This window comes from Mirounga leonina, unplaced genomic scaffold (assembly GCF_011800145.1).
Source record: "Mirounga leonina isolate KUSES-001 unplaced genomic scaffold, KU_Mleo_1.0 Mir_413, whole genome shotgun sequence".
NCBI classification, from domain to species: Eukaryota; Metazoa; Chordata; class Mammalia; order Carnivora; family Phocidae; genus Mirounga; species Mirounga leonina.
In genome coordinates this window covers 880,708-908,504 of record NW_023270734.1, presented here as the reverse complement: position 1 = coordinate 908,504, position 27,797 = coordinate 880,708, and the positions used below count along the sequence as shown (strand labels likewise).

The following is a 27,797-nucleotide window of genomic DNA, read 5'->3' as shown; positions in this document are numbered from 1 at the left end:
GTACGCAGCATGGAGCTGGAAATTTAGTTATTCCTCTTCCACCCTTTTCCCATGTCCTTCATATTTAATTAATATATATATATTTGTGATGATAGTACCTAAAAGTATGTTTTTAATGACAAGTCATAATTTATCTAAAGTCTTATCCAGTCTTAATCAAGGCATATTGATAGTTGCACTCTGAATAAAGTTTATAATGATCATATAATATATAGATCTTCTATCTATTTCATGCAAAGTTCTTTATAAACTGTCCAAATGGGCTATTTCTAGCATAATGAACTGCTGGTTGGTAGAAAAGTTTAAACAAATTGGCTGTCCTTATTTGCTGTAGTTCTACATTCTATTCTGCCTTCAATTTTGCAGGTAAGTCTTGTGACTCTTCCTAAGCTGCCTTTTTAGGTCATCTTCCAGAATTTGTTTATGACCTAATGTATAATAAGTCCTTTGCATAGAGATTAACAAACTGAATCAGAGAAAGAAGTCTGAAGAGATATATAATTTTCCAGTGGTCATTTATAAGAAGGGCATAGAGATACTATACTTTCTTTGCTCAAGAGAGCAAAGAATTGTTCTTGGTACTAATTGTTAAAGGTTTGATTCTGTTTGAGTCAGCTGTTGTTTGTCCCAGTCTCAGTAGTCACCAGTGCCACCAACCTGTCATATTGTCAGTACATAGTTTTGATCACCAGGTGAGCAAGTCCTAGAAAACTAGTACTGCTTGTATAAAAATAAGTGAAAGCCCGTGTCCTGTTTTGCTCTTAAAGGTCGGGTTGAGGAGGATATTGATTTGGCTTTAAACAATATCTACAAAGACACAAATAAAATATCACATTAAATATAACAGACAATTGAAAGAATGGAGATAAAGGAAGAATTTTTAGACAGTAGTAATGATTAGATATTAAAATAGAATTCCAAGGAGAATATTTGAAAGAATTGGACATATAACGGTGTTATGGATTATGTGGGAAGTGCTGAAAGTGAGAACAGGACAAAAGAAGTGGAGTCAGTTTTGTCAAGTCTATCTACTAAAAGGGGGAATGTTTCATTTCGTCTAAAAAATTAGTAACATTAGAATCTTGTTTCATCTTATTTTTAAGCCCTGACTTTATAAGTAATTTTTGGAGAAGCTTTTAAGTTTTATGTAAAGCATTATCTTTTGTATACAACACACAATGGACACCTTTAAAACTACCTATTTGTGTAGCACTTAATTTGCAGAACATGTTCATGCATATTACTGTATTTGCTTAATTCAAAGAAATCAGCAATTGTAAGGCACATCCTTTGATTTAATAACTTTTTCCTCTGTTTTTGGAAAAATGAAATACTTTTCTTAGGGGACAGAGGAGCATTGTATCTAGGGATTATTCTGAATTACTTTTAGCTACAGGCAATATAGCCACATGCTACTCTTGACCCCTAACACCTTTAGGATTGATAGCATACTTCTGAGGCACATCTAGCAATTACTTTGGCTTGGTTTCCATTTCCTATTTAAACTTGTAGCTTTGTGGGGTTTTTTGGGTTTTGTTTTTTTTACTAATTATATTACCTATTACTAGAAATTAAGTAACTTCTCCTGAAAGTCATCCAGAATAATTTAACATTAGGTTAAAATTCAACTGTATGGGGCACCTGGGTGGCTCAGCCATTAAGCATCTGCCTTCAGCTCAGGTCATCGTCTCAGGGTACTGGGATCGAGCCCCACATCGGGCTCCCTGCTCTGCGGGAAGCCTGCTTCTCCCTCTCCCACTGCCCCTGCTTGTGTTCCCTCTCTTGCTGTGTCTCTCGCTGTCAAATAAATAAATAAATTCTTTTTTTTTTAAGATTTTATTTATTTGAGACAGAGAGAATGAGAGACAGAGAGCATGAGAGGGAGGAGGGTCAGAGGGAAAAGCAGACTCCCTGCCGAGCAGGGAGCCCGATGCGGGACTCGATCCCGGGACTCCAGGATCATGACCTGAGCTGAAGGCAGTCGCTTAACCAACTGAGCCACCCAGGCGCCCAAATAAATAAATTCTTAAAAAATAAAAACACTATATGGTTCTGTCAATGCAGATAACTGAGGTGACAGATAAAAGGTATATTCTTGGTCATGTCTAAGTTCACAATCGGATAGACAGTGACAAGGTATTATAACATGTGTAATGACTGACAGAGTTCTTCTGATATCTACTCTAAGGCTCCTCTTGATCTGAAAAAAGTTGAAGTGGAAAAATACATATTTTAGAGTTGAGAAAATAGACTATTTCTTTTTTTTTTCCCCTCCCAACACCTACATAAGGAAGACAGAGCAGGTGTTGGATAGTGTTATTAAGGTAAAGAATCTGAGTGTTTGAGACTTAAAGTCACATAATAAGTAGTAGATCTGGGACAGATCTTCAGTACTTCCAGATAAGTGTACTGTCTACTGTACTATGCTGCCTCTTCAACAATAGTTATCAATTAACTTCAATTTCAAGAGATTCATTATTCAACAAATATTTATTAAATGCTATTTTTTGTATGCCAGTCATTGTGTTAAATTATATTGTGAGACAGTAAATAAAACAATTAAGATCTGTGTGCTCACGAAACCAAAAGCTTTGGAAAAGACTGAAAGTAAACAAATAATTACAACTACGTGAATGTCAAAAGAGAATTTATAGGGTGAGATGAGAGTACATCATAGGCAAACCGAACTGCCTGGAATGGGGGCAGTGTTGATGGTCAAGTCAGGCAAGGACAAGAGAAGTAACTTTTCGGCTGAGATGTGAAGAATCAGCATGAGTCAAAGAGCATTGCAGGTAGCAGAAATAGTGTCTGCAAAAGCAAAAGAACTGAAAGGATCCCAGTGTTAGCTGAGCATTGAGAAGGAGGAATAAAGATGGAAAAGAATGCAGGAAAGAGATGATGTGATCTTGTTCAGGATTTTAGCCTTTATCCTAAAGGCTATTGGGAAGCCTTGAAAAGGTCTTAAGCAGAGGCATAACGTGATTAAATTTTCATTCGAAAAATATGAATCTGACTGCAGTGAATGTAGAAGCCTGTTGTTACAAGCTATTTCTGCACATGAGGTTGGAGATGATGGATACAGCAGTTGAGTTGGAGAGAAGGTGATAGATTTGAAATTTTTGAGATAGATAAAGCCTAGGGATTTGACAGAGATACAAAGTCAGTATTATTATTGTTTCATCTATAGAGTTTGATTGCAAGATCTCCTCTAAAATCCTTTCAATAACTTGGTGCTTAATGTTAGGAAGTGACTATATCATATAATTTAGAAAGCATTATTCCTTAAATAATTTGTGAGTTGAGCTAATTCCTGTTGGTTATTTAATTCCATTAAATAGTATAGGAAGAGCTTAGTTTCAAAAGAGAATTTGACATCTTAATTTATATGGTAAAGCGTATAAGTAATTTTGTATATACATGGTGTGTACACATATAAAGCATGTTATTTTGTTTATACCATTCTTTAATCAGTATCAGATTTGAAAGTTGACTGTATATTTAGGATTCTCCTATTCTTGGTTGATTGGTTGAAACTCAGATGAGGAATTTAAAGCATTCTGTTTCAAATAACATTCTATTAAGAAACACTTTTTTCTTTATTATGATTAAAAAGTTATTGCTGGATCACTGGTTTTAGAAATAGACTCCTAGTTAAATTAGAAGATTTAAGGAGAGAAAGTTTTAGAATCATATTTCCCTGAATGCCTTATAAACTTATGCTTTATTTTCTTAGCTAACAATTTCTTTTGTGTACTTCTGGCTGTTATTAGCTGTTGTATCAGGGGTAGCGTAAGCAAATACTTAAAAGGACTTTTGACTATGAAGAAATGGGCCATTTAAGGAAATATATGGAGACTGGACTTCTAGAAAGTTTGTGCTCATCTTAGTGGAGCAGCGGACAGCTAGTATTCTATTCCACTTGATTGTGGCCATGTAAGTGTTCACGGTGATTGTTGCCAAGTTTTTCAGTTTTTCAGCTTTTCAGCAAGATCCTAAAATACATATCTTTATGTGAATTAGTTGGTAACTAATTCAGATGTTTTAAAAATACTCTAGCACTACCATGCAAAATATGCCTGTGGAATATATTTGGTCCACAGGTCTCTGTTTTAATTCCTCTGCTTTGTGGAGGTCTTCTATATATAGGTAAAAGATCAAATTATTCCTAGGCAAAGTAAATGTCAAAATAAGGAAGGAAAGAAGAAAGGGAAGAAAGGAAAGAGGAGATGAGATACTTTTTATAAGAGGTACAAAACTAATTAGGTGGTAATTTTAGTTTAAGCTAAGTTCAAAGAGAAATTCTCTGTCCCCAGAATAATTTTATATGCTTCAGAATGTATTTCTAACAACTTCAACTATCTGAATATGCATAACTGGGAACTCAAGAGTGGAATGGGAGTGTATAGAGTATAGGGAGCCAATGAAATAGAGGAAAGCCTAGTGGTTCTCTCTTAAAGAGTTAAAAGTAAATTACAGCAAAAATAAGAGATATGTGACATCAGAGACAAATCAGACTATAGCAATCTGAGTAGATCATGGACCCATAAAAGCATTACTGTATTAAAAGCATAATTTGACTTTCATATTAGAGATCAGAAAGTGGCCCAATTGTTTGGTACACTTTGGTGTTTTAGATACTGCCATCCCAGTAACATATACAATACATGATCATTGTAGGCAATTAGGAAAGTACAGAAAATTAATGTATAGCACTTTTCTTTAAAAGCCAGGAATAGGTAAGAATAGATTTTATAATTTCCTGAAATTATTTAGAACTTGGCACTTATTAGTTTTCTAAAAGCTAATTAGTTTCCAAATTCATCTGATTTGGGCTTAAATAAAAAGAATATTAATTGCCTCATGTAAGAAAGCACCTTAAGTAAGACATACATTGTTAGTTAAGCCAGCGGCTCTGTGATTTCTTCAAGGACTCAATTTGTCTTTCTGTTCTACTTTTTCTACACAGTACTGCCTTTTTCCCAGTGCTGTAGCTACAGCTGCCAATTGCAGTCAGGATTATGTGTTTCTTCTTTCAGATCCACAGACGATAACTTCACTTTCAAGGGCAATATAGCTTTTTTTTCTTACCCCTAAACAGTTACCCTTTACCTTCACCCCATGCTTGCTTCTCATTGACCTGAATTTGTCTAATTCTAAAACACCTAAACTAATCATTGGCAAGGGGGAACGGGCTTACCATAATAATGGATTAGACTCATTGCAGTCTAGGCTCTTAGCTCAGGATCAGTCAGCTTTCCCTGAGGCGCACTGAACTACTAGGAGAGACTTGGATGCTGAATCAAATCATAGATCATTAGGAAGGAGGACGCAAGGGAAGGCTGGATAAGCTATCAGCATGGTCCACTACAGGTGCCTTAAGAAGTGTGTGTTATCTGGAATTTCTGAAGCACCCCGGTGAAGCACCACCATCTTTCCCTATCAACACCGGGCAAAATGAGGTGGGTCGGTGGTGAGTGTGTTCTGTCTCCTGTTCCAGCACCCTCATTAACAAAACTTTTAAGCTACTGAGGACTTTTTTTTCAAAAATTTTCTTGACACTTAATAGACAATTCTGTAGAATAAACTGTGGGGCCACGAATGGAACAAACTTAGTTTAGATAAATACAGTTTCTTAAATAAGCTTTACTTTGAAAAAATGTATATTCTTCTGTTCTTCAAAAGATTTTTATACCATGATCTCTGTAATAGATCGTCTCATCCTTATTAGCTGATTATAAAGGTGAAATATAATTTATGAGATTATTTACAAAACAAAGATATTTTTAAAGTTTTAAAAATCTTTGTGTAGAAAATGCTAATTATATATTTTAAGCACCTATCATTTTGACTAAAATACCTTTTTTTACTAAAATGTTTAATCAGCTGACCATGTATTTCATTTCTTTCAGTTTTCAGATTTCTAAATATTAGCCAAATATTTAGTATCTGGGTCACACTGTCATTACAAACAAATCTAGGCCAAAATGGTTTATGCTTCTCAGTTGCCAGCTTTAGTTCCTCTGTTTGACCAGGCCTGACTTTCTGTTATTTGGTTCCCTTTCAACTAAACTTTGTTTCGTAGGATACTATATTAGTTCTTTGTATGGAACTGGTCCTCTTTTGGCTTTTTCCCCCCTGAATCAAGGTAATGGAACAAATAAACAACTGTGCTCTTGACTGCGATGTTTTAGAATTGTGACTGTGCAGAGGGTCACGCATGTTAAGTGACCTACTGCAGTGCTAATGATGGTGTGAGACCTTGTTTAAGATGCTAGAGAAACTGTGTTTGAGCACAGGAGCTATAACATTTCTTAAAGATTCAACCTGTATGCAGTCAGGTATTGAGAGCATCAAAACTCCTAAAGACCCTATGAAAATTGTAAATGTAAATTTGTTCCACTTCTCATACTAGATGGGATAGCATCTTTCTTCAAGTTAAAATGAGAAGTCTTAAGTGTTATGGTACCAGAGATAAGGGAAGAGAGAGGGAAAATATATCGGAACAACAAATATTTCACCTGCATTTTTGAAGTAGTAAAAGCTGTAAAAGTCTATTTTGAAGTATTTTTAACTTTGAAAGGAGTGTAGTTTACGGTAGTTTGTGTTAATGCAGGGCCCATAGTTTTGCTTAAATTAAGAACTTTATACCTTTTGGGATTTTTAATACTTTTTCCTCTAAATTAATAATGCTTAATTTCACACTGCTGTATCCTATTTTGAAAATATAAAACGATAGCATGTATACTTCTTGAAGGTTTCTAGATAAAGTAAGTTTGTTATAATTAGATATTCAATTCGTATATTTTCCAGATAATATAGATGCTTACCTTCTTTGATTGCTAAAACATTTCATCTGAACCAGTCTTATTGTAAAGTATCTTAGACTAATATATTTTAATGACTGGATTGTTGAGGGGTATTTGTTAACACAGTGTCTTCAGGGGCAACTAAGGTATGTCATAGGGCCATTTGTCTTTAACAGTAAACAGTTCTCAATAACTGTTGTTCTTTTGAGTTTTGTTAAATGGTGTTTCTATTTTTCAAAGCTTGATATTAATTCATATGGCTACTAGCATGCAGAGAAGGGTATTTGTGAATTAAGTAAGAGAAAGAAGGTTCTTAATAGGCTTGAAGAGCACTTCAGTGAGGGAAGTACTTGGACTTCATGATGTTTACTTTTATTTCGCTTGGTGCCTCCCCTCTGTTTCATGAGCCCGCTCCCTTATACCCAGCTCCCACTCCCTTTTTCCAAAAAGCATGGTACTTGGCATGCGTTCCAGATAGTTATTGTAAGAAGGTTGGGCTTAGATTTTGGAGCTAGACAAACAATGATGGGGATTTAAAAGGATCATTTAATAGTGCCAGAATCTTAGGCTAAGTTCACAGCCATGAAATGGGTATACCAATCTCTCAGGGTTGTGAGGATTAAAAATAATCTAGTGTAGGAGATACTTTAACAAATGCTAGTTCCCTTTCCTGATGTTTTAAAGTAAGTGACCCACTTACTTTGGAAATGATACTTGCCCATTTTAGTCTGATACTCTAATGATTAATGAGTCAGTATCCCTAAAATATGGTAGCTTTTAATATCTTTTTAATCAGAAATAAATGAGATATTGTTGATTAATTTGGTTGATCGTATGAATAAAATGAGGTGGAATATTTTTGAAGACTGAAATACAAATTCAGAAGCAAGAAAAATGTTTTTTAATAAAATGTAGGAAACCTTTTTTTTTCCATCCAATTAGGACTAATTATATTGAAATATTTTGCTGGTATCTTCAAAGAGTTCATAAACTAATGAGTGCTGTTTCTTTAGTGCAAAGGTAGATGTTAACCTAGAAACCATGTAGACCAGTTAAAAACCCCATAGAGTTCTCAAGGCCATTTTGTATTTACTAGTGCCACATCAGTGAGGCACCCTATTGCAGCAAGCTTCAATAACCTGAACAGTATGGCCTGGGTGCTCTAACAAATCACATATTTTTTGTTATGAAATTTTATAATTGTCCATAGCTTTTAGTTAATCCATTTACAGGTCAGATTGTAAGGATATCATGCACTTAATAAGTGCCCTAAATGTACATCTAGTACCATTGAGTTTTGATAGTATGGGAGGGGAAAAAACAAAAAGGCATATAAGGAGCTGTCTCACAGTAGTATGAACAACTTGATTGAAAAGACCCATATGTGTAATATGATTAAATTCTACAAAATTGCCTATTAAAAACTTCCTAAAAAGACTGGGAGGGGGATGATGGACGGGCTGGAGGCAGGGTTTGAATGAGAATCAAAGATGTGATTTAAAGTTTTCTTATGTTTAAGAATGATGTATGAAATTTAAGGTGAGTTCAGTGTAACAAAGCAAGGATTCTCACTTCCAAAGGAAATAAATGAGCTTTATTATTGAGATTTGTTTCTAAGTACAGACTTGTGATTGTTGTGGTAGTGGTAGGGTGGAATTAATTTGTTTAGCATCATTGCCTGTTCAAAAGAGTTTTGGTGAGTGGTGAATGGTTTTAGGTGTTGCCTAATGAGTCCTCTGACTTTTGAGATCAATTGAACTAAAAGCATGTTGTTTCTCTAGAAATACGAGTTATGACCAGATAGACAATGAAATCTCATGTGAGTTAGTAGCCAACTTTTATCCTTACAATTAAATCTAAGCAGAGTTTTGACTATGTCTTTTTATATTTCCCATTTACAAATATTCTGAACCTCTCTTGCTGCCCATTTATATCGTTGGGATTAGTTATATCACCTGAAGCAGCCAAAATAAGGCTTTTTATTTCTAGTGCTATCCGTGTAGCATGCTTGAATTACTAGACAATCCTATGAAAAACTGAATAAAATAGGGGTCCAGTGAAAGAAAAATAGAAGTGATGTCATGGCAAATTCTAGGAAATAGTCTTTTCTATAAAAAGATTTGATACAATTGTGTATATTCCTCAAACCCCCCGTGTTCTTAGTCTGTAAGAGTTGGGTATAAGACTGAATGTATGCCTTAAAGCTTATAAAGAGGGTTTAATTTAATCATATAGCTTTATTTTCCTAACTTTATGACTTGGTTCTTTGCATTTGCTGGGGCTGATGATTTGAATGTTTGAGACTTAGTTTAGAGGTTAAAAAGTGAAGTCTTTCTAATAAAATTATATTTGTTTCTAAGATACAACTGTTTCTTTCCTTGATTATAGTAAAAAAAAAAAAAGGATTTGTTCTTAAGAGGTCTTGAGTTTGCTGCTGACTACCTGTGTGACTTTACACAAATAATGTCATATTACTGGAACTGTTTCTTTGTTTATAAAATTAGAGGTAGTGTTAAAATCTAAAACTCTTATAAGTAGATTAGTAGAATATATTTAAGATCTATACAAATACATAAACACATTGGCACATCCCTTGCTGCTCATCATTGCTGGAATATGAAACTAGTTTGTTGTGTTAGGTGCATTATCGATAATGTTACTCACACCAAGGAAATCATTGTGTGCTTTTTTTGATTCATGATTTTGTTAATCTGATAGTACTCTTCAGGATATGTATCTTGTATTAAAAATTAAATTACTGCCACAATCATTGGAATTATTAGGATGAGTGACATAAGCAAGTTGAGAATTGTTTCTCTTGTACTGAAGACCCATTTTTTTTATATACCCAACGTTCTGTAATTTCATTTGACTAAAGAATAGATTTTTGATCTTCTTCCAGAGTAAAGACATGACTATGTCTATAGTTGTATTCTGTAATTAATTTTTGCTTTGTGGGTTTCATCAGGCTAAATAAGAATAAAATGGTTTTATATTTTCTGCTTTAAAAATGTCCTTGTTATAAAGTCTTATCAGATCAGCCCCACATATGGCAAACCTATTCAAACAATTTGAGCTGCCCCAGTGTGCTTGTTTCTTTCTTGGAAATCTAACCATTTATATGTCTTTATGAGCTGTTTTTCCTCTTCCCTCCACCCCCATGTTAAGTTGTAGATTATAAGCTTGCTGAGAAAGGAATTTAATCTTTCCTTTGTATCTCATAGTACCCAGGAAAGAATTCTGTTAGTCACTGAATGGTTTATAAATGTTATTACTATTGAGGATTTTGGATTAAAATTATTGGATAAAATGGAATGAGCCTTTTCTAGGATATCAAGTTGGAGTCAGTGTGATTAACTCAAAGACATAGCACTTTTGTTAAGCTCTGGACTTTGTTCTGAAGTCAGTTTCTCTTGATTTAACCATAAATTGATTATTCACCTTATATACTCTCTTATATAATACTTTAGTATCACGTTATTGGTAGTGGAAAGACTGTCAGTGGGTAGGTTGGATAGGTGTGCACATGCACGTATACATGTGCTCATGTATTTGTACGAGAGAGAGAGGGAGAGAGTGGGCACATGGAATATATGGGAATCAGGTACATGTTATGTTCACCATTCTAATCTGAGTATTACATAATTATCTAGTTATGTGCACTTAATTTTAGACTACTGACATTCAGCAACAACTTCTAATCAATGGTAAATGTGATACTTCAGGAAGATAGGGACATATTTTCCGTTCCTTTCATGTTTTCCTTTTAGCTTTATTCTATTGTATATTTTCCAAATACTTAAATAGTCAAAGATAAAAAATTATTGGAAATGGGTCAACTTTTGTAGCGGGCAGAGATGATTAGAGCTCTGCAGTATATCTTAACAATGTATAGGAACAATTTAATATGCCTAATATTGAGAAGCATCAAAACAGACTGTAAAACATAACAATCATAAAGCTTAGTGGTCAAAAATCATACATATCAACAGGCTATACGAAGATTAGCTATAATAATTGAGGGAAAGAGAGCCTAAATTTGGTGCAGAAAAGGAGCTGAGTTGTTTTTGCACTATAATTAGAAGTTTGTATCCATAGATTTTTGTCTTCTCAATACAAAGAATGATATTTGCTGGCAGAGCATGTTTTTTCAGTGTAACCTTTAACTTCTTATGGTATGTACTCCTACAAGTAGTTGATGATTTAGTAAATATTTTATGAATGTAGATGATACTATCAAAATGTTTCCAAATATTACAATTAGTTTTAAGGTGGAGTCAATGTTAGACAGAATTTAAATTTGAGACTCTATAATTTATAGGTATATCATTGAATAATGCCATCTTTATTGTGTGTTAATTTGGATTACAAAATAATTGGGGGAACTTTGTTAAAAGAAATTGAAGTTTACTTAAAACTGTTCTCTGAAGAGATTAGAATTTTAGAGGGTTTTTTCTTTCTTTTGTCCTAGCATTTCTTCTTAAACATAATGTTATGACTACTTGAAAGGAGATATAAATCAAAGTCACTCACTTTATTTTCCAGTTAGAGTCATTGCTCATTACCAGTTGGTGGGTGTGGAAACAACTTAATAAAGTTTGGGTAATTTAGTTTCAGTTTAAATTCTCAACTGGCAAATTGGCCGAAAACTCCCCATCAGAAGACGTGAGCATCCAAATGTCCTTTTGTGATTTGGCTACTGTCTGCTTGACATAGGAAGGCCCTATCAAGAAAAAACTAATGGAGTGATTAACTATCAAAAGAAAATCAATGGTAAGAGTTTTCATTTAAATTATAATATGTGTGTGTATGTGTGTGTATAAAACATACCAACTTATTATTTGAATTAAAATTTTAGAACTTTAAAAATCTAGGACAAATGTTTGAATTTATATGTCTGTGACTTAACATTTGTAATAAAATAAATGCAAAGAATGGTTTTATATGCTAAATGTTGATAAGAAAATACTAATTAAAAGTATGAAAAATCAGTTATATAGTTCATATAGTTATATGAATTCATTTTTGTAGTTCTGTAGTTATCTTTAAAAAATAGCATAAATATTGCTTGAGTAAAGCTTAACTTTTTTAAAAAACAAATTTATACCAAACTGAATTAGAGGCTTCTTACTAAAATAAATGTCATAATTTTGCAGTAGAATAGTCTGTTGATCTCTGTTTTGTTTTTTACTTCCATTGTAAAACGACTGGAGGGAGCAGGGGGGAGAAAAAATATATGTCATGTAATGAAATCCACTTTAACATTAGGTCTTTAAAACTGTATCATTGCTACTATATCTCTGTGGAAAACATTAAATGATCAGGATTAGATGTTTATATAGCTAAAATGAAGTGGAATATCTATTCATAACATAGCACTGTATCAAATTTTGGTGATAAAATCAGACATCTCTCCCCTGCCTTACACAGGTTTGCATTGAGAAAATAATTTAAGGTACATGCTTCAAGTGACTTTAAACCTAATATTTTTATTCTCTTTGTATTTGCTTCCTTTATATCCCTTTATTTGGACATCTGTGTCCTATCAGATTTGTGATTAGTTATGTTAACTTTGGACAGGAGTGGAAGTAGTAGCTTACAAAGGTTGAAATCAAAAATGGCTGTTTATCAGAGCTTATTTTAGTATCCTCATGGACATAGTAGCTTTCTGATAACTAGATAATGGGTGATAAAGCTCAGATATTAATAATACATTTCTATTCTTGTCAAACTTATAATTTTTGAGATTGATATAGTTTGAGTAATTTTTCTTCTTTGCTCAATTAGAGATGTCAAAATGATGGTAACTGAATGTGACCATGTTTTTAACTATTTTCTAGAGTTTAGTAATAACCATATCAGGAATTGCACATGTGGCAAGCACCTAGCACAGCATCTGTCATTATGTAAGCATTCAAACATTGACAGTGAACTAAGTACTCTAGATGGCAACATCTGTCCTTCAATCCATCTACCTTGTAATTCCAAGTTTTATAGATTGTTATGTGTCATCCATCCAGCTAGGTGCTGAGAATAAAATGGCACCATTAAAAACAGAGATACTTTCTAACTGCTCTTGAACTTCCATTGTAGATAGTAATTACAGTGTAGGAAAAAATTGTACAGACAAATGTAAAATTGCATCTGGAACCAGTACTATGGAAAGGCAGAAGTCGCTATGAGCATAGAAGCAATGTGGTGGGTGTGTAAATAAAGCACAGAACCCACACATTTATGTCTTAAAGTGAATTGATAACTTGGTTTTTCTTTAACTTTTAAAGTTTATAATTCTATTTAAGTCAGTATCTTCTAAGCAAGGTGTGCAGAAAGACTAAATTTTAACTGGGGAGAAATACATTTTTTATGATGCTGTTTTATTAGATTTCTGAAGAATTTACAACAAAGTAGCATCAACAATTTAGTCAAAGTAGCATTCTTATGTAAGAATTTCACTTACAGGAGTGAATCCTTACAGGATGCTTTAACATTTCAGGATTGAATGCAATGAATGAGGACCCTGATTTCTTCAGCTGAATTTAAGTTAATTAAATGTCAGCCATAAAATAACTGCTGTCCTCTCTTAGCAACTGTTCCATTCTATTATCAAGCTAGTACAGGGATTTATTTATCACTCCTTTTACATCATTGAGTTGTTACATGTAGACATTTCTTAATGGCAGTATGATTCCTTAGTCAACTTTTATCCCTTTTTGAAAGAAAAGAATGTAAAATTTATGTTTCTTTTATATATTCTAACACACATTTATTAAATTTTTGAAAATAAAATGGGAGAACATTTGGAGATCTAAATGTTTACACTTTCTCTACGGGACACACAGAATCTCATCTAAGGGAAAGACACTAATGATGTTTGAAGAATTATAAAATTGGTTGTTTTATATGTTCAATCTGTGTACATTTTTAAAAACTTTCATTGAAGACTAGGTTTTTTCTATTCACCTGATAGTATAAACAAATTGAATCAGAGCATACAGTCTAGTATGCAACTAAAATTTGAAAAGCTTAGTTTTACAACAGAAATGATCTTTCCCTAACTTACTACTAAAATATGGAAGCTATTTAAAATACTTTAAACGATATCTTTTCAAACAGCAAAATCAAAATTAAGTCCATTGTTAACTTTTAACTTAAAATTATTATGTTGAATTTCATCTCTACAGTGATGTCTAAATTTAGTTTTTCTGTATATACTCAAAAGAAGGTCACCAGCCTCAGTGCTCTGATTGAAGTTCTTAGCTCAGATACCTAGGCAGGTCTGCTTATCAATGATGGAAGAAAGATGTCTTTTCTGTACCTCCCAGGAGTGTCTTGAGGAAAATGTTCCTTGCTGGGTAACATGCCTTGCAATGCCCATGACGTTCCATTTTTTTGCCTCTTTTTGCTTCTGTACAGTTCGCTTTGATTGGTCTGTGATGTCAGCTGGAGAATTGGACATTAGCCACATAAAGATATTTTAAAAAGGTAGATATGTAAGCATCACAGATGGAAGATGATACATAACACTTCTTTTACTGAAATGAATGAAAAATAACCCTTGTTTCTAAGCAAACAAAGGTCTACCAGAGGTTATCAGTTTTTAACTATATAACTTTTAAATATAACAATGCAGTATCTGATTAGGTGCTTATGGTGTAATATAATGGCTTTTGTTTGGAATTTTGGCACTACTACTGACAGAAGAAATGGTAATTAATGAAGGTGTCGAATTGGAAGTTTGAGAAAGGGAAATTTTAATAAAAGTTAGTGTTTACAGTTGTTGGAAGGAAAAGAACATTTTCAGTTCAATATATAAGGAAGAACCTTTTAAATGTGGAAAATAAAATGGAGTGCCTTCTAGAATCCATTCTTTTAAGAATCTATGACAGAAATGTATAAAAGAATTCTTGCTGATGTAAATCATAAGGATTATTTGGAGGAAATTTGTGGCACCTTAAAAATTAATATAGTCATATAATAAGTATATGAAATATTATATGAAACAGATGTCACTAGCAATATTATGCTACTATTTATGGTGGGATCTTTACTAAATAAACTTAAGGGATAAAAGAGCAAATTCATTCATTCTATAAATTCTTACTGACAACCAGTTTTATGTCAGGCATGGCCCTAGGCATAGTCATGAATAAGACTGATGTGACTCTCTAGTTTATTATATAGTCTGTGAGGGAAGATAGACATTAAACAAATGGTTACAATAAAGTTTAGTGGCTTGTGACGTTATAAAAACAAAGCAGTCCTTTATTAAGGATACCTTGAGAATTGATCTCTAGTATGCTAATCATTTAATCAGCTTACTTTCTTCATGAAATGAAGTTATTCATTTTGACAGAAAAATTGGACTAAAATTCTTTGGGAGTCAGTCTTAGAAATTAGTAGAGACTGAAATAGTCTTGGTTTTCCTATGGCTTATTTAAAACAAGAACTACTATGGAAAGATGAGTACCAAGAAATGTGAATATAAGTAGAATAAACTTCATAATGCCTCATGTATGTTATACACTATACAGATCATTTAATAAAATTATTAAGCAGTTTTACATGAAAAATTGCAAAGTTGTAGTAGTTAAGGAGTTGCCTTCTAGAGTCAGACTGGTTGGGTTTGAGTAATAACTCTGACACTTACAAGCTTTGCAATTTAAAGTTGTATAACTCCTCTGATCTTCAGTTTCCTCATCCATAAAATGGGGATAATAAGAGTACATATCTCATAGAAAAATTATTTGATGTGTATAAAATGTCTAGAACAGTGGCCCATAGGAAGTGCTTAAGACCCCATATGTTGTAGTTAACAACAACAACAACAATAACAATAAAGAAATAATTTCCTCATGTCAAAATGTCTTGCCTAAGTCACGAAGTTGGGCCCAACTGAAGTAATTTCAAAATGTTGCTTTAAATATATAGGTATTGCACTACAAAGAACTTTTATCTTTTTTACTGCTAAACAAAATCTCAGTGAAATTCTCACCCAAGTTTTGGGCTCTCTTTAGCAGCAATACAGCAATCACCCAAAGGCCTGCATAGAGTGCCAACTCCAGGGCCAAGGTTATCTCAGCATTTAACCCAAAACTCAGTCCATTCCAAGCATCATGGAACTGATCCTTCTTGTCTAAGAAAGGAAGTAGCAAAGACCTATTTACCCCATGGGAGATAAGCCCAAACCAGATTAGAGTAAGTTTGGGAAGGAAATGACTATGTTGATATTAAGTATTTTTTTTCCTGCAGAAATCTAAACAAAGGATTTCTTCCTATAATAGGTCTACAATATATTTGTAACATTTGTAAACTCAATCATATGTAGCACAACTTGTTACTTTGCTTATATTAGAAAACAAATTTTCTGCCATAAAATAGTCCTATATTACATTACTACTTCTAAATATAATTTGTGAAACTATTTTTTAAATTCATAAAAAATATATTTTACATAGATTTTTACTATATCTTTTAGTTTGATATCCTAGAAAAAATGTTTGTAAGAGTTAAATAATTTTTGCTAAGTAATTCTTGTTGAAAAACAATTTCAGGGTAAAATTTACTATGACATTTTCAAGTCTGCATATGTAAAATGGGATTTTATTTATAAATATAAATGGATTAATTCAATTTATTTATCATAATAAGTGCAAGCAAGTGCTCTAATGAATTGTTTTCAGATTAAATATTTGAATTAAATCTAAAGTACTTCATAACCTAGTTGTTTTTGTTTGTAATGTGGAAGTATTTCTTTCATTGTAAGATGCTGAGAGAAAATTCTTTGAATACCAGAAGTGTAGTTTCCCTTGACCACAATGAGTTTGAATAGGATCAATCAGTAGGTGTCTATTGAAAACTTACTAGCTATCTAGCACTTGCTAGTAATAGTGTCATGGTAGCCTAAAAGAATTATGCCAACACTCTCTTTAGGCCCTAGGAAGACCAGGACCATGGAAAGAATACTTAGACATGAAGCAGAAAATCTAAGACCTAGTTCCTGTTCAGCTACTAATACGCAGAGGGATCTTAGATATAGAACCTATTGAAATTGTGAGGCCATCATAGCATCTCAGTCTCATTATATATGTTATATGTATATATAACATATATATGTGTATATATGTGTGTGTGTTTTGCCTCTATATGTACACATATGTATATATCCATCCTAAATTGTTGCACTAAATTGAAATAAAGAGCTAAGACTTCATTAAGTTTTTTAATGTCCAAATATACAGAGTAAAGAATTCTGTACTATAAAATATTTTACATTATTCCTTCAAGTGAAAATACATTATTGATTTTTACATACTATTTTAGGACTTCTCAAATATTCTCATATAAATTATGTACTGTTCCAAAAGTTCACAAGGGGAATGTAAAATTTCTTTAGTCTGCCTAATTTCATTTTTTAAAATATTTTACTTATTTATTTGAGAGAGAGAGAACTCAGAGGGAGAGAGGGAGGCAGAAGCAGACTCCCCACTGAGCAGGGAGCCCGATGTGGGGCTTTTTCCCAGGACTTTGGGATCATGACCTGAGCCAAAGGCAGATGCTTAACCGACTGAGCCACCCAGGTGCCCCTAATCTGCCTAATTTCAAACTGGATTTCCTTGCTAAGTGATTCATTTTTTTTCTAAGAAACATTTTCAGTAGGTACCAAATTATTTTTTTATGCCATTGACTCACTTTTTATAAACCAGTTTTAAATAGCTACATCAATCATTACCAACTCTACTCTTTGCAGCATTATTAAGACTTCCCTAGTTCTGTAGCATCGTGAATACTCAGATTAATTTTACTAATTCATTAAAAGACTAAAGCATTTTAAATTAAAAAGTATAATTCATGTGTACACAAACACACACACACACGCACTTGCTTGCTTTGCTAAGTGATCTCACTGACTCACTTAAACACCATTCACTGCTGCTCAAGAGGAGAGGACTAGTTGGGAGTTGCTAATTGAAGCACCACATTATTAGTGTTGTAGAGGTCTGTGCCCTGACTGGTTTTGAGTCAGGTGAATGTTGGGTGGAAAATGTTTTATATATATACTTACCGTAAGAACTTGTTTAATATGTTTATTGAATACTAGATGCTACTATAGTCATAATTAAAATAATTTTTCATATAAAAATCAAAGAATTAAAATAGATACCTTTTTAAGCTTAATAGAAGATTTAAGAACACCTACATTGTGAGTTACTTCATTTTAAATGTTAAAATGTTACAAAGGTATTGAAAGCAGACTTTTTTTTGGACAAGAATAACATTTAAATGTATGAGTTATTTGGAAGAAATACTAAAGCAATCATATGAAAGAAGACTAAAATTTATAAGAAAATAGAATTAACAGAAAAGAATTTCTTTGGAGGATTTGCTTTGGTGTTGTGTGGAAAAAATTCTTTTTTTTTTTTTTAAGATTTTATTTATTTGACAGAGAGATAGCGAGAGCAGGAACACAAGCAGAGGGAGTGGGAGAGGGAGAAGCAGACTCCCTGCCGGGTAGGGAGCCCAATGGGGGACTCGATCCCAGGACCCTGGGATCATGACCTGAGCCGAAGCAGACGCTTAACGACTGAGCCACCCAAGCGCCCGTGTGGAAAAAATTTTTATACGTCATTAAGCAGTCATTAGTACAGCAAAAAGTCAAGAACCAGCAAAAATAACCTAATTGCTATGAAAATAAGATGGCAAGTAGACAATCCCATCTTAGGCTGTAGAATTCTTTTTATGAGGGGAAGAGCACCTGAGGACTGCTTCTCTGTGATGGAGGCGCATGGCTGTGCGCATAAAGGGCTCATGGAAATCTTTCAGGTTTAAATGTACTTCTGCCACATACTTTACCCATGAGAAATTCACTTAAATTTTTAAGAGAAGCATAAAATCCAAATATTCCTATGGATGTTAAAACTTTTATCTGTCATTCACTTGAATACCTGAGTACCTACTTACTAAATGTGAAATATTGTGCTTTTATACTTAGCGCAGTGAGGCTGTAACACACTGCCTCCTGTTACTTAGGTGAGACCAGTCAGTCCCAGAGAAGGGAATATCAGTTGGTTAAAGAAGGGGTCCTTTGAATATTGGAACAGTTTTTGAGAATGTAGACCCAGCTAATATGTATCATTAAATATAAGAAGGCAGCAGCATGAGTTTATTGAGATTTGAAGGAGGTAGGAAGATATAAAAATAAAATAATTTACCTTGCATTGATTCAAGGTGCCCTACAAACTAATACCTTTTGTTTGTTTTGGGGGTACAAATTATCTTTTCTGAAATTTTGTTTCCTAAATTATTGTTGGACTAGAATTAAAATTTTTTTCTGTATAGATGTTTATATACACAGTAACAATATAAGCAAGTCTAATTTTAATTGTTTTTTTAGTATAGTTCATGTGCAGTGTTACATTAGTTTCAAGTGTCCAGCATAGTGATTCAACAAGTTTATACTATGCTATGCTCAACTCAAATGTAGCTACCCTCTGTCACCATACAGTGCTGTTGTAATACCATCTACTATGTATTATTTTAAAAAATTACAAATGACAGAATTTTTTTTTTTTAATGACAATGACTTGCCTGGGAAATGACCCTTTGTAGAGACTAAAATGCTAGTATTAGCCAAGGCAGACCCTTCCTGGTTGTGAGGAACCCAGGAAAACAAATTCAGTGAGTTAGAACTTAATCTTGGTTGAATGCCTTTTGTGTTTAACAGTGGATTCTTTTTTCTTTACATGTTATTTTATTGAATCTCTCAATAGTTCTGTCAGAAATATGCTATGATCTCTCTTTTACTGATGAGGAAACAGATTCAGAGAAGCTGAGTGACTTTCCCAAGGTCACACGGCTAGTGTTCAAAGTGGTTTGTAGGCCAAATAAGGCAAAGTCTAGAAAGCATTCATTGCATTTTACAGCTAGAAGACCATTTGATGATACAGTGAAGTGGTGGGGGCATAAGGCTGACTACAATTGCTTTCAGAGTAGATGAGGACCTAGGAAATGAATAGAACAGGTATGGGCTATGTCTGGGAGAATTCTGGCTGAGAGGAAGTAGAGGAGGGCTCAAATAGGTAATTTGAGATGCAAAGGAAAGGTGGAAGGTTTGGATGACACAAGTGGAGGTTTTGCAGAAAGGCAAATGGGAAAAAATTAATTTTAAAATGAATCTTTTAAAACGCGGGTGTATCTGTTGCCAGTCACAGGACAGTCTGTCATATCTTTTGCATTCTTGCTCTGTATGGATTGTGAATGTTTGGTATGCAGTAGGGTAGTAAATAACTGTTCCATTTTTACTTTCACTAGAATATATTTGGCTTATTAGTGATGTTCCTAGGGCCTGGATTTTAAAAACTTACTGTAAAAAATTTCAAACATATACAAAAGAAGAGAGACTAGTGTAATAAATGCCCTCTGTCTGTGGCCCAAATTTAACTCTTTTATTTTAACTCTTTACTCCTACATTCTTCAGTATGCATTTCTTTTTTTCTTAAAAAAAGACATTTTTTCTTATGTAAATAGAACACCTTTATGACATCAAACAAAATTAACAATAATTATTTATCACCTGACATAATCTCCCTATTCAGTTTCCTCCACTTTTGATTCCAAAATGTCATGTACCATTTGGGTTGTTCATGCAGATTGCACACAAGATCCATATAGCATTTGGTTGTTAGGACTCTTCTCTAATTAAAATGTCTTTTCTTCTCCTCTTTCTGTTTACCTCCCTACCTCCTTTACCTCCCTCTCCGCTTTTCTTCTCTCCTTCTTCTCTTCCTTTCTTTCCTTCCTGTTCGTGACTTATTAAAGAAACTGAGTAAGCTCTCCCATGTCATACTCCCATTCTGGATTTTTCTGTCAGCTTCCCCAGTTAACTTATTTCTCTAACCTCTAAATTACCTGCAAATTAGAAGTTAGCTCAAAATACTTAATTAGATTCAGGTTCAGCTTTTATTTTGGTGGGGGGAGGGTGGACAGGAATACTTCATACATGGGACTTCTCCTTCACACTGTATCACATCAGGGAGCATATAATGTCTACTTGTCATGCTCTTAGTGATGCTGAAATTGGTCTGGTGACAGTCCAGTCTCTCCAATGAGAGGTTTCCATGAACCTCTCCTTTCATTGTTTCATCTCTTGCTGGTTGTTCTCTGAATCAGTTCAATCATTAGGGTTTGCAAGATAATGAATTTTTTATCTGCCACTCCTTCCACATTTATTAGTGGAAATAAAGAAGAAATTCCTCTATAAAGAAGAGATTCTATAAAGAAGAAATATCTCTTATAAACTATGGCTTTTGGATTTCCCTGACATAGTTCATCCTAGAAAGAAACCTGGTGCTTTTGATATCTCTTAAATGCCTAGTTTAATATCCAAGAGTAACTTTAGATAGAAGAAGTACATAGCACTTAAGTACCCATGTAATTTTAGGATTTTTATAGAATAAAAGTATTTCTTATGTGATTTTCATGAATATTGTCAGTATTAGAATAACTTTGTATCATCAACATATTCAATTTTGATCAGATTGGGGTTGGGACCTTTTCCGGGTTCTCCTTGGTCAGATGTACTGCTTTGTGCTAAGTTATGGATGATAAGTTGAGCTTCAAGGAATAGGAAACTTCATTAAGTCAGCAAGCTAAACAGTATCACCTAGCAGAGTAGTAGCATAGGTGGGGATGATTTTATATTGCTATAATCATAAACTCAAGAATGAAACAATCACCATTTTTATTATTTTATTCAATAATCACCACTAACTCCATTTTTATTTAACACTGTCAATGGACAAAACCTGAAGAAGAAGAAATAAAACCAAAATATTTCATTTTTAGGTGACATGATTGATTAGGAAAATCTATGGCAGTCAGCTTTAAAACCATTTATGAAAAATAAAACTTTAATGAAGTACAGAATACAATGTATCTTTACATTGGTAATAATGGAAATAATGGGAAAGACCCAACTCAGAATTGTAACAAATCAAAATATAGTACCTAGCAATAAATTTGAGAAAGATGTTAGACTTTTAGAAAGAAACCATTAACATATTTGAAAATATTTTAAGATCAAATAAATGGAGAGAAACTTTCTGAATCATGAGAATATTGGCAAATTGTCTATAAGTAATTTATAGATTTCTGGGTTTACTTTTAACTTTCAAAATTCCTAGTGATTTATTTTAATTTTTTAAGACTTACTTACTTATTTAGAGAGAGAGCACAAATGGGAGAGGCAGAAGGAGAGGGAGAGAGAATCTCCAGCCGACTCCCCACTGAGCCCCACATGGGTCTCAATCTCAGGACTCTGAGATCATGACCTGAACTGAAATCAAGAGTCAGAAGCTTAACTGACTGTGCCATCCAGGCATCCCCCTGCCACCAAGTGATTTATTTTATAGTGATTCTACAATGAGGGGAAGTCTCACCCTACTATGTATCAGAAACTTTTTAAAGCAACAGTGTCTAAAACAGTGGAGTGATGCAGGAATAGATAGATATGTAGCCCAGATACTACAAGAGACCTCTCTGCCCCTTGGCCATTTAAATATAAACTTTTCTTGACCCTGACTTCCTGGTCAGTGAGAGTTAAGAGAAATGCCTGTCGTCCTGTGACTTACAGGATGAGATTTCTGTGCTTGACTAATGCACCTCATGTTTCTTGCTTCTGCTTGCATGCCATCCTGATTTTTGCCAGTGCCAATACCAATGTGAAATCAGGTCCTTTTTAACTAGTTTCCAAAACTTATTTAGCAGTTTGTAAGTTTAGAAACTCTTGAGTAGGTGACAGAACCAGCAGATTTTTTTCTTGGTCTTTGAGCAAAATGTTATTGTCCACATCCATGCCCTCCTTCTACTCATACACTTTCCTAAATTAATACAGTTGCTTTCTTAAGGAAATTCTGAAGATTAAACCTTTCTTCCATTTTGTAAAACATGGATCACTGCAGCATTATTAGGAATCCAAAATTAGTCCCATCTACATATAATAACTGAATATATGATAAAATATTCTTTCCTATAGGAGAGGCCACTTAAAGGATATTTACTCAATAGTATTAAATAGTAGTCTTCAGTGGTGTAACTGCAAAACTGATTAGACAAAAAAAAAATTCATCCATACTTTATATAACCATAGGAATTTAAAAGAAAAAGCATAGAAAATACCTTTACATCTCATATTTGATGCATTAGTGTAACTCTCCAAGGTGTAAAGATGTACTTGAATATCTAAAAAAATTGTTTGACTGAAATAATTAAAAGGATCACAGGAGATTGTAGGAAATCTCTGCATCAAAAGTTACAAAGAAATGATAATAGCTTTAACAGTTTTATATTATTGCAGAATATGCTAATTTAGACATCAAGATCCTAATATATAAATGAGAAAAAATATGACAGATTAAGAATATGAAAATGAATATGAATAATAAATGCAAGGGAAAATATCTACCCTTATACTTATCACAAAGTTACAAGTAAAATGACTTTCCATGGTTTTTTCATTGTATTAAAGGAACTAAATTCTTTAAAAAGAAATCTAATATTGGCAAGATAAACAGTGATACCAAACTCTTTTGGAAGGTAATACCGGGAGTATATGCTGATAGTCACAGTAATGTTCAGATATTTCACTCATAGGAATTTAGGAAATAAATATTGTGCTAATTAAAAGTCATAGATATAGAAGAAAAATGCTTAGAGACTAATTATAGAACATCAATGTAAAATATCATGTTGTCTTTAAATAATTATTTTTGAAGATTCTAGCACAATTGTCCAATAGAACTTTCTATGTTGATGAAAAATTCTATAATTTGCACTGTCCAGTATGGTATCCATTAGCCACATGTAGCTACTGAACATAAGAAATGTGGCAAGGGCAACTGAGGAACTGAATGTTAAGTTTTATTTCACATTATTTATGCTGAAATACTCACGTAAGGCTAGTAGCCATGGTATTGGACAGTGCAGTTCTAGAAATATGGAGAAATGTTAGGTGAAAATAAGTTTATATGACATGATTACAAGAATGTAAATAACTTGTATGTACATAAGGAAAGTGATATTCACAATTAAAATATCTGTTAGGATAGAAGGAAATGGGTGATTTTTTTTTAAATGCTGATTAAAAGATCAGGTGAAAATAATACACCACTCCAGCACTGTGCTACTCAGTATGGTACCCACTAGCTTGATGTGGCAATTTTCATTTAAACTAAATTAAATAAAATTAAAAACTCAGTTCCTCAGTCACACTAGCCACATTTCAAGTGCTCAATAGCACACACGGCTAATGTTTACCATTTAGACAGAGGAGATTATAGAACATTTCTACCACTGCAAAAAATTCTATTGTATAGTTCTGTGGAACTGATAAAAGGAATGTACTGCAACAAGTCATTTGATTATTAGTAATTTCTAAGGGCACAAATGAATTAAAACTGGAAAGTGAACTTAGTGAAAAAGTATAAGGAGGAACAGTGTTGTAAGACCTTATACATGTAACTTAGATCAGCTTTCCGTAAAATATGGGCTGCAAACTAGTGCTGGTTATACCAGTCCATGACTAAATGCTTACTCTCAATTTCATACTTGTTTAGAAACTTTTATAGCAATGTGATAGTTGTTTGTCATCCAAGCACATCACCTATCTTATCTCATTGAACTGATCTAGTTATTAATGAAGCTACCTGTAGAGTTCTATGTAGTATAAGCTGAATATTAGTTTGGAGCAATAGTAGTCCATGAGTATGGGTCCCCAATGGGAATAAAAACAGTTCTTTACTACAAATACCATGTGATTTCACTCATATGTGGAATTTAAGAAACAAAACAGATGAACATAGGGGAAGGAAAAGAAAAAAAGAGAGGGAAGCAAACCATAGAGACTCTTAACAATAGAGAACAAACTGAGGGTTGCTGGAAGGGAGGTGTGTGAGGGGTGGGTGAAATGGGTGATGGATATTAAGGAGGGCACTTGTTGTGATGAGCACTGGGTGTTACATGCACCTGATGAATCACTAAATTCTGCTCCTGAAATCAATATTACACTATAGGTTCACTAACTAGAATTTAGTATAAATTTGGAAAAAAAAATTTAAAAAACAGTTCTTTACTATAGGCAGTATGAGAAACATTGGTCAAGATGAAGAAGAGAAAGGCTGCTCAGGGCAATTTTTTAAGGAACCTAAAGTAGTTGTTAGTATAGCTTAATATATACTTGCAAGTGAAATTAAAAATTGAACACTAGATCTCTGAATGTGATAAACTTAGACTTCATCCCTCCTGCTAGTAGAAATAAGACCAAAGATTCATTCTTCAATAATGTGAGTAAAGATTTTAAAGGAGTTCTTAGTCAGTGCCTCTATTTTGGGTGTCCTATTTTCCTCCTGGGTATGGAGGAGATTCAACTAGCTAGCCGAATCTTTTCCTTTTAGCAAAATTTCCAACCTAGTGTTTTCCTTTACCCCTTCTAAGCTCCTTTTGGCATACTGTTACACTTAGTTCTTTGTAACTCTTTTCATCTCTTCCCCACAAAGTTAGTTTCAAAGGCTTGCAAAATGTCCCAAATGAGAGAATTGTTTTAGACTAAGCTTCTCACGTTTTATTTTAAAATTTCCTTTTTTCACACTTAAGCTTAATTGATTCCCTGATACAAGATATTCAATTGAATTATTTGTGAAATGTGAAAAGCTTTTTACTACTATAATTAAGGTATAATCTGTTAGCTAAAGCATTGTTTTAATGATACAGGGTAAGCATAATCCTAGATTTACTACCTATTTTTTTAATTGTGGTTTTGGCTGTACATTAAATGACTGCCTATTCCCTAAAATGAAATGCCCCATATGGGCTGTCCAGTTTGTTTTGAGGACCAATTCCACATTTGTGAAATTTGGGGTCAAATGAAAGCAAGTACTTACTATATAATAGTTATTTCTTCTGATTTTAGTGACCTTGCATTTTGGATTAAAAAACATATACATATTCAGTCCTTCATCAATATGATTGATTAATCTGTTACTGATTTTAGCATTTCTTCTTTTTCTCCCTAATTTATCAAATGTGAAAAGGGCTAGAAAACACTTGAAGGAAATCAATCTGTTTTCAGTAACAGTCTATAAGTAACAGAAAAAGAAATAAATGAATAGTGTTCAGCATTTCTTGTTTAAATTTTGTGTTTTTTGAGATTGAAAAAACTGTACATATTTAAAATATATATAAATATATTGATAGAATGGCATCTTCTGATTTCACTTTAATATTACGATTTGCTTTACTTAGGCAGAATTATAGATAATCATATTATCACTTGGCTTATGTAGTATAGTATCTTCAAAAGATGAAAAATAATACTAATGTATTAAGAAAGCATGTTCTTATCTGTATTAAGCTTATTTTGTTTGATATTTGGTAATATTATTTTTAAGATACAGTGTATGATTTCCTGATCTGAACAAAGTATTCCATTTCTTTTTAGGATTTGGGTTGTAATAGATTTATAGCATTTTCTCATAAATATGTTAAGGTACAGCATTTTAAAAACATTCTTAATATGTAGTTAGAGGTTTACATTACTAATATTTTTATATAACACGCTTCAGACTCCTTAGAATATTTGTAGACTTCTAATTGTTTTATTTTATGCAAGTATTGACCTTGAGAATATTGACTAACAGGTTAATATTCTTTTGTTCAAATTTTTTTAGTGCTTACTATGTTTTAGGAACTATTTAAGGCTCTTCAGATAATCAGTGTTAAAAAAAAAAAAAGTCAAAACCCTTTTCCTCTGGAAGCTTACATTCTAGTAGTCTTCAATGAATTTAGCTTTACTGATTTTTCTAATGGAATTTACAAGTATGATCATTTGGCAACCCAGGATTTCTCTGTATTTTTCTCAACTTCCCAACTGATAATTCAGTGCTGGGGTAGAAGTTTAAACTAGCCACTTGAAGTTTTGGGTTTATGGAGTAGTGTTTGGAGTATGCAGTATTCTTTAGGGAAGATACTCTTTTTTTGAAAGAAGAGAACGTGGTTTTGAAATACTCATGATTTTATCTAATTTCTTTTTTTCAGAACCTACATTTTGTAATATATAGGTAGATAAACTTGAACCAGATGGTATGATCTCAGTATAATATTTTACTCTTCTCTCCTCCTTCAGGAAAATCTTTAACTTCCACCACAAGAAGATTAAAAAGAGGTCCCTCCTGCACCAAGAAAGATCTGCAGATCTTTTTCAGTGTTCTTGGAGGTGTGGGGTGTGAGAACTTGATCAGTTTGTGTCAACCACCTTGTTCTCTAAAGGTAAGCACTGTGTAGTGAGTGCACACTCATGGGCCCAAGCTCCTAATGCAGGTCTGGTTTTGGAATGCTCCATTGAGGGTTTGAGGCCATCAGCTTTCCTCATAGAAGGATGGCCTAGGCAGCCACTTGTGGGCAAGACATCGCACACATTCATCAAGAGATGGTTTTCCTTGTTTAGAAGTGAAGCATGTCCTAGAGATGTATGGGTGTTTTTTTAAAAAAATTCCCAATTATAGTAAAACTTGTCTTCCAGTTCAGCCTGCATTTAAATCAGTTTAATAATTGCTGTGGTTGATCCCTCATCAAGAACTCTTCTTGGATGTCTTGAGATTTACATTCAAGAATTTTGAAGCAGTGACAGTGTTTAAGCAGTCTCGTGACTTAATAGCTTAAAGTGATATAAACCACTCTGAAGAGTTGCTTTTCATGATCTTTTTGAAGCTGTCTCTTACCTTTACTTCAGAGAAAGTCCCTTAAACCATTTTTTAAAATATGTATTAAGCTTCAGAAAGTATGGAAGCAAAGACCTTCTTAATCTTTAATTGCTTATGTCAGATCCTAATTGAAAAAAATTACTTAAAATGAGCAGTTTTTTTTCCTGATAGCTTTTTCCTTTCTTTAGGAAATGAAGAAATATACATTGTTGGTTCCCTGAGGGAAACCTCATAAAGGATA

General features: G+C 33.3%; 1 protein-coding gene across 8 annotated transcripts in view; it reads left to right on the top strand.

The window, feature by feature from the left end:
* Positions 1–1,980: 1,980 nt before the first annotated feature.
* Positions 1,981–27,797, top strand: part of ZEB1 (zinc finger E-box binding homeobox 1) — a 149,824-nt gene continuing 124,007 nt past the window's right edge. For 4 of the 8 annotated variants that reach the window (XM_034987184.1, XM_034987182.1, XM_034987181.1 and 1 more), the window contains exons 1-2: positions 1,981–14,288; positions 26,980–27,122. The gene's annotated coding sequence lies outside the window, so the exon portion shown is untranslated. The remainder of the gene's footprint in view (positions 14,289–26,979; positions 27,123–27,797) is intronic. The other 4 variants (XM_034987185.1, XM_034987178.1, XM_034987179.1 and 1 more) reach the window with 3 other exon arrangements.